Genomic DNA, 13072 nt, shown 5'->3' on the forward strand with positions numbered 1-13072 from the left:
GTATAATTAATTTAAATACTTAAAAACTATTAATCCTCGCATAAATATGCTGCTTTTCAATAAGTTTACCCTAATTTTACCTTAAATCCAGGAAATTAAAACTTTAAGCTAACACGAAACGTTGCGTTCCTGTCAGTTACACGGCGTAATCTGAACATGTTTTAACAGGTTTGTGGGTTCTACAAAAGATTTGAGTCGGGTAATAATCATCCGCGCTCATCTATTTTGGTTTATTAGATTATTTTTAAAAAATACGTTTATAACTTTTAAATAAATAATATTTGTAAATAAAACTAAATAATATATATTAATTAATGTCTTAATTACAACTAGTTAATAGTTTTATTTATTTACTTATTTATACAATTAGGTACTATTTTAAATACCAATCTCTTTATTTAAATTTATGTTGGCAAAATGAGAGACCGTTGTTTTTTTTATCAGTTTTACTTAACGTGTATAATTATTTATAACATGATTATTTTTTACAATAGAAAATTTAATAAATAAAGTTACAAATATAAATAACAAACAACATTAAATAAAAATATTTTAAAAATATACATCATTAGAAGAAATCCCGAAATCAATTTAGTCTGTAACCTACAACTATCATATGTTCATACTTTTTAATTGACTTTACCTATTTTGTAAAAGTAATGTAAAAAAGATGTATAAACTAACTTATATAAAAAACCATGTTCATGAAGGTTAGGTAGTCTTATTGTGTTATTATTTTAAATTATTTAATTAGACCTAATTACATCAAAAATTAATTTAATTAATTAATTTCAGTTTTAATGTAATGAGGTTATGTAATATAATGTTATGAATATGTTATTCAGTTGTGAATAACTACTCATGACAATGCTAAAAAAATGCAGAAAAATTAATTTTGTCTTGTGGTTGACATACAAAACCAAAAATTATTGAATCAGAGATTTATAGGAGGTATAATCCACTTTATTGGAATGAGCACAATATGTGGTTTCCTACAAGATGTTTGTGTATTTTGGTGTAGGTTAGGTTAATATTATGCAACCTAACCCACCGGCTTAGACTAGTGGTCAACGGGTCTTCCTGAATCAGCTGATTTGGAAGTCGAAAGTTACAGCGTTCAAGTCTTAGTAGTCAGTCGTGGATACCGATGTGGGTTGGATTTCAATTAGCCACACATCTCAGTAATAATCGAACTGAGACTGTGCAAGACTTAACACTTCATTTATACTCATGCAAATCATCCTCTGAAGTATTATCTGAAAGGTAATTATCAGAGGCTAAACAGGAAAAAGAAAAAAACCTAATCTATTTACACATTTCATTAATTTATAACCTCTAATGTCATATTTATTGATATAGTATTGGAAGTTAGATTTGTTATTACAAAATGTAAATCTATTTATATAAAGTATAATCTAGTAGAAAAGTATATATATATATCTTTTCTACTACTTGTATATATGTAATATACTTTACTAATTACACTATTAATTATTACACTAATTACTTTACTTAATCTACTACTTGTTTAATTATATATATATATATATATAGGTTATCCTAGTTAAATTTTCATTTTATAATTTTTGCTCTTATCTACTTTTGTATTATAATATACATTATTTTTTTGTTTAGCTTACTACTTTTCAGTTTTCAATATAAGCCAGTCTTGGTTAATTAATTCATGTAGGATGCTTGTATATTTTTTATCTTTATCAATGTAATTTATAATACAATATTTTTTATTAAAATGGGAATGCAAGAAAATCTCATTTTTATTTCCTTGTATGAAGTAAAGGAAGTATTGTGATTGTAAAAATTTTGGTTTTCAGATTTCAACGGAAATATCCGTTTAACCATCCCTGAATCCATTTTGACTAGTTTATAAATAAACAAATATCCATTTGTTTATTTATCCAGCAATTACTTAGTGTATGCAACTACCACAACCAACGAATTATCTGTGGCTGGATTTGCTGTAGATTATTTTTGGCCTGGATAATTAAAACTTTATATGAAATATCAGCTACATATGAAGTTCTAATATTATGTTATACATATAAATACATTGCAGCTTGAAAAAATTAAATTTTAATTGGTGACCTTCAGTAATTAAATTATGAATGAACAAAAATATTTTATTGGAGTTTCCTTCACTACACTGAAACTAGGTTTGTAACTTATGTTAACACCATTATCTGTATAATATTATTTGTGTAATTTAGTTTTATTTTGTTTTTTTGCCGCATTAGTTAATTGTAATCATTACGGATTATAATCGCATTTTAAAAATACATTTTTTTAAATAGAGAATCATATTAAATCTTATTCAGTGACATTTCTTCATTTGTCAATTCACTTGAAACAATGAAACTTCCAGTTAACATATTCGAATTTATTATAATTCAATTTCTAACAACAAGGCTAGAGTAAACTGCCAGATTATGGAAAGAAAGATTATCAAATTAGGGCTGTCCAAAACATATAACAAACTCACAGTTTAGTATTGGAAATGTTAAAGGACAACATTACAACAATGCATTTAAATCTCTTAACAAACATCCTACTTGAACGTTAACAAGATTCATAAACAACATAATGCTATTATCCTAGATCTAACTTTAAGCATTGTTTATTTTGTAAGTTCAGTCATAAGTTACAAAAATGATATAATTTTTTAAAATTTATCCAATGATGAATGAAGAAACTTTTTAGAACACAATTGTCTCATATGTTTCCACAGAGGTCATAGTAACAACCAATGTTACTCGAATAACTTATGTGATTTACGTCAACAAAGACATAACACAGTCGTTCATACTGATAAGATTAATGATTGTAAATTAAGTAATGATAAATTTAATAATAATGACTATTGTTCACAATTAAACAAAAATGTTATTTTGTCTACTGCTGTATGTAATGTAGATGATGTTTTTGGTTATTCTCATTTGTGTAGTCTTGTTAAACTTAGGCAGTCAGTTAAATTTTTGCAAATTGGGGCTTTAATTCAATAAAGATTTCCCTATTTCAGGCATAAATAATGCATTAGACAAATCTGAGTGTAGTGCATTACTTACATTGCATTCAAGATACAAAAACGCTCATTGGTATGCGTTATGCTGTTTTGCCAGACATAACTAACCTTCCATTACATACATTTTAAACTTTTCATCTTAATCTACCTCAAAACCTTTTCTTTACAGATTCTAAATTTAACATATCAACTATATTGTGATATTTTTGTAACCCAATTTTATTTAGATCTTATTTTACCTTATTTTAATTTATTCAAGATATCCTGTTATTCAAGAGATTAAACTGGGATTTATTCTTAGTAGTTGTCTTCCTACTTAATTTAAACATAAGAATAGTATTACATCCCTTTTTACAAGCAACAAAAGTTTTGGAAAATTCATGGAACTGATCTGAAGTTTCAGTTAATGAAACTTCCACCTTTTCATGTGAAACACATTTCCAACTTAATGGAACAATCAAATCAGTTTAATCTTCTCATTACCACGTTAATCCGATAAACTCCAGCTAGGTGAAACTTTCATTAATGTTAAAAATAGGTTCTTATATCTGGAATGAGATTAGAATGATTAAATTATGAAACAATTCTAATCTTGAAAGGGAATATACTGTCTTTATGCAAGAATACCTAAGATTAGGTCATATGTCATTACTTAATTCTGACGATTTATTAACCAATGAATCAGATGTACATTACTTACCTCACCAGCCAATATTTAAGCCCACAAGTCTAAATACTAAAATGCGAGTTGTCTTCGATGACTCAGCTAAAACCTTTAATAGTTTCTCTAGTTGGGCTTGTTGTCCAATAGGATTTATTCTCAGTAATACTTAGCCAAATGTATCGCCAAATTCCAGTTAAACCTTTTGTGATGTGAATCTCCAGATCGACAACTACAATATTTTGCACTTAGAACTATAACATATGGAACTGTTTCTGCTCCATATTTAGCCACTAGATACCTAATTCAAATATCAAATGAAAACCAAAAATTTTCCATTATCATGCAATGCTATTAGAAATGATTTTTATGTTTTTATTTCAGGCTCTGACCATCTAGATGAAGCTATCCAACTAAAGGTTGTTTCAAATTTACTCTAACGTTATGGTTTTCCATTTCATCAATGGTTCTCTAATAATCATAATATTGCTACTCTTGAACATAATTTTATTCCTTTAGCACAGGAACATGAGTTACATAACTTAGGCATTTTATGGAACAATTCTACAGACACATTATAATTTCAAATTACTCAATTTATTGATACTAAAATTTATACTAAAGAATTATTCTCTATTATTACAAGAGTATTTGACCCATTAAATCTTATTGGTTCTATTGTTTTCTATCATAAATGTTTCAAGCAATCCTTATGGAAACTTAAAATTAATTGGGAATGATAGATTACCTATAACGATGTTATCTCAGTAGTATAAATTATACAATCAGTTGCACTTAATTGAATTAAGATAAGTCGTTAAATAATTAAATAACCTACCAAAACTTGAATTATCTGGTTGTTTACTACTCTCATGTTTATTAGTGAAGGCAATAAATGCTTTGAATATACTTATTAATGAAATACATCTTATTTAGATTGAACAATAGCATTGCCCTGGATTCATGGACATGCTTCTGCTTGGAAGGTATTTATAAGTAATAGAATTACTGAAATTCAAAGAGATACCTCAAATGCTAAGTGGCACTATATTAAGTCTTTGGAAAATCCAGCTGACTTAGTCTAGGTGTTGTAAAACAAGTAAATTATTTGATGTCACTTTGGTGGCATGGTCCTCCTTGGCTCTTACAATTTTCAACTCATTGGCCAAACATTGATATTAATTTCAATAATTCTAGTAAGTATTTGGCAGAATGTCTTATAGAAAAACATAAAAATATATAAATATCTTTAGAACACTGTTTTTAGTTGACTATACATAACAATTTAGCTTTTGTTTCCAATTTATACACAGTCTTAAATTAAATCTTTCTGTGTGTGTGTGTGTTCACCCAAAATCTGTTTTAGCAAAACCTTTGTAATTACAAAAATAAAAACTTAAAAGATATTTTACAAATCTTTTTGTTTAAACTTCCTTAAAATTTTATTGGTAGCTGTCTGATCCTTTCCTACTGAAAAATTATAATTCTTCACAATTAAAAAAAATATTAATGAAAAATTATAAAATTAAAGTTATTCAAGGAACCAAAGGTGTTACAATCATGAAGAAGAAAAAAGAGTGAAGTAGACATAGCTACAAATTTCGAAGCCAAGGGTACGCAAGGTGTGGTGAATCCATAATGACGCCCAACAGCTTTTATCATAATCAAGGAAAATAGCCTTATTTTCCCTGACCCTTCATAACCGGAAGATACCTGTTATAAAGGGGAATATCCATTAAGGCAAAACTATTAGTGAGGCAGACCGATTCAAACCAGATTCCTTGGATTAAGAATCTGAAGCGCTGCACTTGTACACATAATACTTCAGCCAATCGTGAGAAAAATTATAAAATTTAAACATTGCATGAGGTTCAGTTAATTATATTAGGGATGTTAATTAAATGGCTGTCGATTAACCAGTAGTTCTAATAATCATTTATCCAAAATTATATGTTTTCAATTTTGAAGTTATCGCCAACATCTAACAATTTTATTATGACAAATAATGAATTGATTGAATAAAAAAAAGATATATTTTAAAATGAATACCATTGCCAAAAGTCGATTATCCAGTGCTTCATACATATGTAATTTTAAGGAAATTATGTATATATAACAATACATATTATAACTTTACATATTTGATATATATATATAACTTTACATATTTGATGAAAATAATTTTCATTGACTGATTATCCGATATAGTTGTGATAGCTGAAAGTATGTTCCTCATCACTGATTCCAAGCTTTCTATTAAAAAGATATTTAATCTAAATGAACGAAAATAATGATTAAATATTTCCATCCGAATTTATATACTTTGAAATTAATATCTACGTTAGCAGTCAGTTTTCAGTTTTAATTCCCTCTATAATAGCGCTTGTGTGTGTGTGTGTGTGTGTGTGTGTGTGTACGCGTGCGCCTCTGAGCGCGCCCGCACACACACACATATACACAGTGGTATTGTTAACCGTCTCGACCTTTTATCCAAAGGTACCGGGTTCGAAGTTCGGGCAGGCATAGCATTTTTTTATGCGTTAACAAAATTATCATTTTATCTCATCCTCTTAAGCAATATCTAAGGGTGGTCCCGGAGGCTAGTAAAAAAGTGAGTACTTTGTATACTGTCAATACGAGTAAAATAAATTAATAAAAAACAAAATGGTTATAAATATTCATGTAATATTAGTACGAGATGTTACAAATCAAACTGCAATCATCGATGGAATTAATTGCTGCCGACGCGCTGTCAACAACTCCCGTTGCTAAGTGAGCGTCCCCCCCCCCGCACAATACTATATCCCACGACAATAGGTTACCGTTTCAAGGTTATACGACTCGCTTGCTCTTAACTGCCATCCCTTCCACGCATCTGCGTAAAGCACACTTTAATAAATTATTAACGAATTTATAATAAAAAATATTCATTGGTTCCAGAGTTATGGCAAAATTAAATATTTGGATCTTCTAAGGGGAAGCCACATCGCTTCAAATCAGACTTCATTTCCCGTATTTTTTACCTTTTTTATTTAGATATAATTTATTAATAATAATTATTAATCTACGCTATTAATGAAATAACATTTTAATTACTTGATTTAAAAAAAAAAGTGTTTATGTAATTTAATTGGGTGAAACATCTGTTTATTCATTTTGTTGATGGTTGCATTGTAATAATTTTAATTTTATGCCAAATTTCAAGCAATGTTTGTGTAATTTAGTACACAAACATTTAATCATATTAATATATCGATAAATTTAGCCCACTTTTCTTGATATTACTGTAGTTGCATATGAAAGTATTTTACCTACAAAGCAAAAGTTTGACTGTAGGTAGGAGTACCACATCAGCAAATATAGTTAGAAAAAAAAACATTAAAATAAAAAACTAACTTCTTACACACACCCAGTTTTATTATGTTATCTCTTCCTCTCCCTGCTCACATATACACACACACCTATGTAATTAACATAACATTTAAAATTAACTACTCTTTCATTTAGACTAGATCACCATTGATTGAATAATGTGCTTCCATCTCATCAATTGTAAAGTAGAAAATCCATTCTTTTAAGTTAAATTTAAATTAAGATTACAAGTACTTCTTACACTACTCAGCAGGGAGTTAAAGAACTTAAGTTTTAGAAAAAGAAAAGTTTTTGAAATAATGCACAGTAAGGTCTTGGAAGAGTAACATTTTTGCAAAAGTCTGCTTAGTTATAAAATTGCTTTCACCCTTGGCTATCACCAGCTCGATGTTACCACTTCATTTGTAAAAGGTTAGAAGACCTTATAAAGAAAAAGATGTAATGCAAAATACAGATATTTACGAAACTAAAGGGAAAGAATGTTTTCCTACTTGCACCACACATTATGTATATAATTGTATTTTGCAAAATTATAATCAGATGATGAGAGCCAATAAGTTGATTCCCAACCATGGAATCCATAGTTTAATTTTGAATGAACTAGAGAAAAGAAGATTTGATGAAGTACATCCATTGAAAAAAACTTTTTTTAATGCGTGTAAATAAATATCTCTTCAAAACTCTGTAAACATATAAGTAAATTTTGTGATAATTTGCCATCTACCATCAACCCTAAGTATTTAATAGAATACACCCAAGATATGACTGAAAAGTGGTATTGTAGCTGAATAAGAGCACAGTCAACACTGTGGTATATTAATGGAGCTAATAACCTGGAAGCAGATGATAAAGAAGAAATTAGATATTTGATTTTTAAAGCATTCCAGGTCAGTCTACAACCTATCAATATTCAAACAAATGTACTAGAGCAACATGTGCAAAAGATATATAGCTTTCTCTTACCATAAAATTTATGTGAAATAGGTCATTAATAAATTATAAATAGAATAGGTTCTTAATATATAAATAATGGGGAATATATAATTTACCTGAAAGTTATTGCTCACAGTCACCCACAATTATGCACTTACTTCTGTCTTCCAGATAATACGAAAACAATTTTAAAGCTAGACCTCTCATTTCAGTACTATACATTTTAGATAAAGGTGAATTCGTTTTTTTTTTTACTGTATCAAATTCATAATAAATATCAAGAAATAATACAAAAACATGCATTGCAAATTAAATATTCATCCTCATGAAACCCTAATTGATACGAGCAAAAAATTTATTTTTGGATAAAAAACTAACCAACTTTATTTAATTGCTTTTTCTAGCAATTTAAAAAGAAACTGAAAGTAGTAAAATGGTTCGATATTTACCAGCCACATCTAAAGTAGCTGATTTATGAACTGAAACAATTTCAGGATGGAAGCAAATTTACCCATATCAAGACTATTATTATATATATATTAGATAAGGTAGGGATTACTTGAACAGAAATTTCCTTTACGTGAGCAGAAGAGATCTTATTGGTATCTCGACATTTACTTGGTTTTAGAGACTGTATATACGTATACCAAGCTCATAATAACCAATAGGATTTAAGTGAAATGAGAGAATTAAAGTGATCTTGATAATTCTGCATCATTCTATCATTCACCAGCGCTACTGATAACTTCATAAGATATTCCAGCAAAGTATTCATAAAAAAAATATTAATACATATTTTTGATAGTTTATTTGTAGTAACAGACATACTGGTATACTAGTTTATAATTCTCTACTATCTTTTGGCAGGTAATTCCCTCATTTTTAAAATATTGTTTTTTAGCTGCCATAATCCACACATCTATTTTTTTTCTTAGGTTGATCCCCAGCAATGCAATCTATAATTGAATTTCAAATAAACAAATTCTTTTAATGCATATAAACAAATATTTCTTCAAATTCTGTATATGCAAATCCCATGAATTTTAAAAACAATCACCTCAAGTAATAAATTTCACCTGAGATATCACATTGTATACAAGCAGTCACCATTATGGTATATTAATAGAACTAATAAACTGGAAGCAGATAAAGTAAAAATTAGATATTTGATTTTTAAAGTATTATGAAATAATTTACTGACAAAACTATAAGTCTAAATTATCCAGATCACTCTGCATTACAGTTTGCAATCTATCAAGATTCTTATGAATATAGTAGAGCTGTATCACCTGCAAAAGATGTAGCGTTACCATAAAATTTATGCAAAAGTAGGACACTAATAAAACCAACTGGCTTCCCAAATCAGTTGATTTGGAAGTCGAGTTCCAGCGTTCAAATCCTACTCAAGCCAGTTATTTTTACACAATTTGAATACTAGATCGAGGATACCGGTGTTCTTTGGTGGTTTGGTTTCAATTAACCACACATCTTAGGAATGGTCAAACTGAGACTGTACAAGACCACACTCACACATATCATCTTCATTCATCCTCTGAAGTATTATCTGAAAGGTAATTACCGGAGGCTAAACAGGAAAAAAGAAATAAGTAAGCAATTCGCGAATGACAATGAACTTAAAAAAAGGTTAATCAGTGGCTAAATGGCTGGCGGCAGAAGAATACCACGAGCGTATATTAAAGCTGGTGTATCGCTATGATAAATGTCTTAATTTATTTGACGATTATATAGAGACGGTAGTATAAGGTATGTCGTTTAAGAGAAATAAAAAAAATATTTATAGTTTTCAGAATAATTTTTTTTTACAATTAAATGAGGTTAGCGAGCGAAGGTTATGTTAAATTTAATCTTCCTTTTTTTTACAAGGTTTCTCATAATCTATTTACCAGCCACCAGAGCTTATCTGTGTATGTCGACATCGTTGAAGTCCGAAAAAGGAAATATTTAGGTCTCACCGACGTGTGTGGTATGTGTTGACACTCACCGGAGAATATCAACATTTGCCAAATATCAATTTTTCACGGTAACTGAATATATATACATACACACACACACATATATATATATATATATGTAGCCAGATATTTTTGTGAAACCTGAACTATTTTGGTCAATGTGGTTCCGATATATGTGGGACACTGTTTAGAAATAACTTTCAATATTAGAATATTACCTACTCATTAATGTGATCGACTTTAAAGTTTAAAACTTTAAATAACTTTTATTGCATCTTATTAAAACTCAATTTTATATAACCAATATATAAAAATTAAAAAGTTAATAGTCATGAAAATTACCCTACTTATTTTTTAAAAAATATTATCCAAAATTTAACAATATTAATGCCCCTTTAATTAAAAAGTAATGTACGTGGTGGTGTTTTAATACTAGTATTAAAGCAAGTAGTAGTTAACATAACCAGACAGAGCAATCTGACAGTTGTAATAGTAATTAACTGCAGTTGTATTCCTATTATGTGATTATTTTGAAGTAGTCTACTAGACTAGCCGTTCGGGTATTTACGCATCATATCGTTGACAACCGTCAGTAATTAACCTGTTTATTTTTGTTGTAGTATGTTTTTTTTTAATATTAATCAGTGCATCTATTTGTTTTCGTTTGAAGTGTTTAATTCTAATACAAAACTATGATTTGGAACAAGGTAATATTTTTATTTCCTTTAATTATTTCTTTATAAAGAAATTGATAAGTCATTTTAAGTTAAGTATTTTTCGAAAATTAGCGATGATCATCTAACCCAAATTACCAGATCTAGTTTTCGCTTAAATTATTTAATTTTAACTTAGCTTGGACTTGAATTTGTACCAGAGTATTTTATATAATTTATTTTCGTAGTAATTACATAACTACTGTAAATGTAACTACAAAAAGGTATTACACTGTTAGTTCTGAAGTCTGAATATCTTAGAATAGTTATTGTGGGAATTTGATGCCCTCCAATAAAAAAAAAACAAGAATGCTAATCGAAAAACTGTTATGCACGTAAGATTAAATTTTATTTTTTTTTGTCTTCAGTCATTTGACTGGTTTGATGTAGCTCTCCAAGATTTCCTATCTAGTGCTAGTTATTTCATTTCAGTATACCCCTTACATCCTACATCCCTAACAATTAGTTATATATGTTACAAACGTTGCCTGCCTGCACAATTTTCCCTTCTACCTGTCCCTCCAATATGAAAGCAACTATTCCAGGATGCCTTAATATGTAGCCTATAAGTGTGTCTCTTCTTTTAACTATATTTTTCCAAATGCTTCTTTTTTCATAAATTTACTGCAAAACCTCTTCATTTGTCACTTTATCCATCAATCTGATTTTTAACATTCTCCTATAGCACCGTATTTCAAAAGCTTCTTTTCTTCTCAGTTACTTCGATTATCCAAATTTCACTTCCATGTAAAGCTACGCTCCAAATATATACTTTAAAGAATGTTTTCCTGACATTTAAATTAATTTTTGATGTAACAAATTATATTTCTTACTGAAGGCTTGTTTCACCTGTGCTATTTGGCATTTTATATTGCTCCTGCTTTGTCCATATTTAGTAATTCTACTTTTAAATAACAAAATTCTTCTACCTCTGCAATCTTTTCTCCCCCTATTTTTATATTCAGTGGTCCATCTTCATTATTTCTACTACATTTAAATTTTATTATGGATTCTTAAATACAATCATTCATAAACTTGTCATTCTTATTTATGTAATTAAATTGAAGGTATGGAAGGTATCAAAACCCCCTATTTTAAAGATTATGAGGTAGTGTTGCTGCCTTACTGTCAGGTTGTAATACTTAACCCTTGATAAAGAATGACAATCAGTAATCAGTATTTTTTTGTATAATTTACTCAATACTATATTATCTACTATACAGATAATATAAATTAGAATTTAATTTCAGAGTCTGAAATTTCTAAAGTTCTTTACATTCTTATTTTCCTTATGCCTATATTAATATACACAGGGCTAACACATTTTAAAAACTCATTAAATAATAACATTTTAAACCTCAGTAAATATTTCCTTAATCCATGTTTAATAAAAAAAACAAAATAAAATTATTGAATAATTATTCAGTATGATATTGAAAACTAATAAAATAAATTCTTGTTTAATGCCCAGTCAAAGTATTAATTAATTAAATAATAGTTATTTATTAATTATCATAATGGATGCTGGTAGAAGCTGCACCAATGGTTTGTTTTATTCTTTGCATTATTTTATACTTTGCTGATAAAGCTGGAGTTAGCATCTTTTCAGTTATGTGTCGACTAAATTTTGAACATTCTTAACTTATAGATGTTAATGAATAAGGACAAATATAGAAAGATAATGTTGTACAACCTTTTTACATGTAAATTCTGTTTTGGGATAAGATTAACGATAGACTAATTACATTAATTGCATTGTTATTCTGGATAATTAATTTTCATTCAGTTTCATTTATTTATATTTTTAAGAAAAAGGAAATTTTGATGCAATAATTTTCATGTACCTTATACTAATTACCTTATAAATGTGTAAATATTAGTGCACAAAGAAAACTGTTGAAGTTGATGAGTTTATTTTTGTGGAGGAAGAAATAAATTCAGTTTTTGTACCTCAGCAATGGACATGTAATAAAAGACTGTTTTCTTGTTGTAGTAACCAACCAACCAACTGTTGTCTTTTATGTAACTGTTGTCAACTACTATCAATAATCAGTGAAGTAATTCTCCTTGTCAAACAGTCATACTGGACAAGTGGCAAGCATATATTAACTAAAAAAAAGAGAATTTGTATGCTAGAGTTAGTAAAACATTCATGTATTTTAATTGATTTTGATTCAGGAGCCGATATAGAAAGTGCATGGAGATTGCTAAATGATAATAATCCTATAAAAATCCTAATACACTGATTTTACATTCCTATTTGTGTGTAAATGAAATTTTCAGTATTACCTGGTTAAAGATTTACTTGAATAGATTTTGGAGGATTGTTTTTGTTCACTCATTGTGTTAACAGTGGTAATTATTATTTTATTATTTCCACAAT

General features: G+C 28.4%; 1 protein-coding gene and 1 long non-coding RNA gene across 10 annotated transcripts in view; both read left to right on the plus strand.

Annotated features, from left to right (window-relative positions):
- Positions 1 to 603: 603 nt before the first annotated feature.
- On the plus strand, positions 604 to 5021 carry LOC142321365 (uncharacterized). The gene is made up of 3 exons (XR_012755613.1): positions 604 to 710; positions 1833 to 2171; positions 4083 to 5021. It is a non-coding gene; the product is annotated as an uncharacterized LOC142321365 (long non-coding RNA).
- A 5414-nt stretch (positions 5022 to 10435) lies between these two features.
- LOC142321545 (uncharacterized) overlaps positions 10436 to 13072 on the plus strand; it is an 81019-nt gene continuing 78382 nt past the window's right edge. For 4 of the 9 annotated variants that reach the window (XR_012755674.1, XR_012755700.1, XR_012755682.1 and 1 more), the window contains exon 1: positions 10437 to 10683. The gene's annotated coding sequence lies outside the window, so the exon portion shown is untranslated. Of the gene's footprint in view, positions 10684 to 13072 lie in introns of all 9 variants that reach the window. The other 5 variants (XM_075359753.1, XM_075360080.1, XM_075359995.1 and 2 more) reach the window with 3 other exon arrangements.

This window comes from Lycorma delicatula, chromosome 1, assembly GCF_047948215.1.
Source record: "Lycorma delicatula isolate Av1 chromosome 1, ASM4794821v1, whole genome shotgun sequence".
In the NCBI taxonomy this organism is placed as follows: domain Eukaryota; kingdom Metazoa; phylum Arthropoda; class Insecta; order Hemiptera; family Fulgoridae; genus Lycorma; species Lycorma delicatula.